The 3,692-nt window shown below is 36.1% G+C and overlaps 1 pseudogene; it reads right to left on the bottom strand.

Moving 5' to 3' along the window:
- Positions 1-1,179: 1,179 nt before the first annotated feature.
- LOC116101237 lies at positions 1,180-2,251 on the bottom strand (annotated as a pseudogene).
- Between the last annotated feature and the right edge of the window lie 1,441 nt (positions 2,252-3,692).

Here is a 3,692-nt window from a genome sequence, read left to right as displayed (position 1 = left end):
TTTTCTACAATCTTTCAAGTCTTCTTTCAAGTCTTTAATACACGTTGTGTTGAATTTTGTATAGAATGTGAGACACTGGCCTGATTTTGACTCCTGTATGGATATATAATTTTTTACATCATTTATCAAAGAGACTTTCTTTTTCCTATTCTATGCCTTGGAGTATTTGTTGAAATTCAGTTGACCATAAATTTATGAGCTTACTGTTATGGGCCTCTTTTACTCTGCTATGTCCTCTTTGATAATAATAGTTTCATAGCAGATTTTTGAAGTAACATGATGTGCTGCCTCTAACTTTATTCTTTTTTGCTTTGTATGATCTTGACAATTCAGGATCATTTATAGTTCTATATACAATTTAGAAATTAGTAATTTTTATTTCTGTAATAAATTATTTTCAGATTATAATAGACATGCATTGTATTTGTAGGTTGCTTTGCATGGTCTAGATATGTCATAGTGTCACTTCTTTTTTTTTAACTTTTGGGATCTTCATTTGAAGGCAATCTTAATAATATTAAATCCATAGATATGCTATTTTTTATTACACAATTTTAATTATTTAAAACACACATTGCAAACATACAAATATCTATTCTCTCCACATGTCAACACCCACTCATCATGGTTTTGGAAATGGGGAGAATAGATTCCCCTTAAATTGCAAGTCAGTAGGTGTTTCTTTACAGATAACTTTAGCAAAATTCATACAACATAGTAATTAACAATAATCTTCTTTACTTGTTAACTCACAAGGAAATACCTTCAAAACTGCATTTGTTAAAGTTTCTGTACTAAAGTGTATAAAAACTAAACTACAGAAATATTGAAAAGTTAAAAATTTCTTAATTTTTTATTCCTGGTACCCCTACCACAACTTACAGGACAATATACCTGATATATTGAAAAGAAAAAGAAAAAAGAAAAGGCTACGACAGATAAAAGAAGTCAGGAATGTACATCTAATTGATGCTACATTGCATTAATCAATAGCTGCACTTTTTGCAAACTATGGCTATGACAGTCCTGAACAAGAAGGGCTATAGATCAGCGTTCCTTCTGTGGCAGAATTTTACAGTTCCCCTAATGCATTTGGGATGACTGTCTCAAACTAACCTGCAGCTTCCCTGACAACTCTTTGCTCTCTCTCCTAAGAACTGTAGCCTTTTCTGTTTTATTTTAAAGCCTTCTGCTACCATATCCACCACTTCTGTCCCCCCAGATTGATAGTCACCACCATAGGGACTGCCTGAGCTTCTTCCACCAAAGCTGTCCCCTTTCAGGGCTCCACAGTTTGATTGTTGCTGCCCACAGTAATTTCCAAAGTCATAGTTCCTACTACCACCATAGTTACCTCCACCAAAATTTCCTTCTTCATTGTAACCATCATAGCTTCCTCCTCAATAACCATATCCACCACCTTGGTTCCCATGTTCCAGTCTACCATCACCATCACCTCCTCTAAATACTGTAACCACAGCCACCATCATAGTTGCCACCATCACCTCCAAATCCATTATATCCACCATCACCACCTCTATAACTACCTCTGCTGCCACCACCTCCACCACCATAGCCTCCTCTTCCACCAAAGTTTTCTCCATGAGCAAAGTTTCCTCCAGCACCTCCAAAGTTTCCTCTATGACCCATAAAGTTGCCAGATCCACCTCCACGACCTCTCTGTGATCCAGCAGATTGCATCTCTTGTTTAGAAAGGGCCTTTTCCACTTCACAATTATGCCCACTAATAATGTGGTGTTTCTGAACAACAATTTTATCAACTGTCTCATGATCATCAAAACTTACAAAAAGCAAATCCTCTCTTTTTCCCCACTCTGCTTGTCTTCCATAACTTCTATGGTTTCAATCCTGCCATACTTTTCAAAGCAGTCTCTCAGATTATATTCTTCTGTATCCTCTTTAATACCTCCAACAAAATTCTTCACTGTTAAATGGGCACCAGGCTGTACAGAATCCTCTCTTGAAACAGCTCTCTTTGGTTCCACTACACACCAATCAACCTTGTGAGACTGAGCAAGCATTGCAGCATTCACCTCTTCAACACAAGAGTAGGTCACAAAACCAAAGCCTCTGGAGCGTTTTGTTTGGGGATCTCTCATTACCACACAGTCTGTAAGTGTACCAATTTCTCAAAATGTTCTCTTAAGCTATCATCTGTGGTTTCAAAGCGCAGACCATCAATAAGCAGCTTCTTCGGCTGCTCTGGTTCCTTTGGATCATGGCTCTCCATTTTGAGACCAGACTCACCTTTTCTAACTTGAGTTCCCATAGTATCACTTCTTTTTTTTTTATTATTTTAGATATTTTCTTTATTTACATGCGAATTTCTCCATTCCCAGTTTCCCCTCCAAAAAACAAAGAAACAAACAAAAACAACAAAAACAAACCCCTGTTGCCTCCCCCATCCCCATGCCTGCCACCCCGCCCTCTCCCATTTTCTGGCCCTGGCATTCCCCTACACTGGGGCTCAGAACCTTCACAGGGCCGAGGTCCTCTCCTCCTATTGATGATCGATTTTAATCCCTAAACATGAGACATATTTTTCATTTCTCTGTGTCTTCTTCAACTTATTTCATTAAGAATTTGCCATCAGTATATAGTATAGTTCTTCAGTTTTTCTAAGTATTTGTTAATCATGTCAGTGGGATTATTTTATTGACTTCTTTCAAGGATGTGTTGTTTTGAGTGCATTCATAAAACTGCAGCTGACTTTTGTATGCAGATACTATATTCCTCAACATTATGGAATCTTGGATATGTTGAGGTTTCTACATATAACTGTATCACCTACAAACAAATGGTTCAGGTTCTTCCATTGGCTGTTTAGATGGCTTTTACTTCCTGTCTGTGATAAGTAAAAATGAGAACAATGAGACCTACACTGCATCACTGAAATTGGAGCGCTTTTCATTTTAACCTTTGAACCTGATTCTAAACATGACCCAACAGTAGCCAAATTCTATTACCACTTTCTTTCTATACCCAGTTTACCTAGTGCATATTTTTCTTTTTCTCATGAACACATGATGAGTTTTTTATATGCTTTTTGGAATCATATGATATAAGAAATTATTATTGGTGTTATTTCTGTGATTTGAAAAAGTATTGAACCATCTTTGAATGTCAATGATAAAATCTATTTGACCTTGGTAATGATCCCCTTCATGTGTTGTTGAGCTTCGTTTGCTTGTATTTTATTGCCAGTGTAGTTACCTATGCGTTCATCAGAAATATTGACCTATTCTTGTATTGTTCTAGTTCAGCTTTTATATAAAGGCAAAATTAGCTTCATGGTGTGTCTTTATCAGCATTGTCTCTTTATCACTTCTTTGGAAGAGTTTGGAAGGGCATGTCTTACTTCTTTAAGTATTGGGTACATAGTACAGAAATCATCTGATCCTTGTCTTTTCTGAATGGAGTAGGTTTTACACAACTGATTCAGTCTCTTCTCTCATTATCTATCTGTTAATATTTGGTTTAGTCTTAATAGTTCATGATAGGCTGCCTGTGTACCCATTTGTATGTTTCTTCTAGGCTTCAAATTTAGCAAGAACTTATAATATTTTGTCATCACCTTCTGAATTTTTATTATATGTTGCAATGCTTTTTTTCCATATTTGATTTTATTTGAGTCTTTCAAAAATGTTAGAATATCTAAACTTTTGTTTGTT

The sequence above is a fragment of the Mastomys coucha genome, unplaced genomic scaffold (genome assembly GCF_008632895.1).
Source record: "Mastomys coucha isolate ucsf_1 unplaced genomic scaffold, UCSF_Mcou_1 pScaffold21, whole genome shotgun sequence".
Taxonomy (NCBI): Eukaryota; Metazoa; Chordata; class Mammalia; order Rodentia; family Muridae; genus Mastomys; species Mastomys coucha.
The sequence above is the reverse complement of the archived record's forward strand: the minus strand, read 5'-3'. Positions and strand labels throughout refer to the sequence as shown.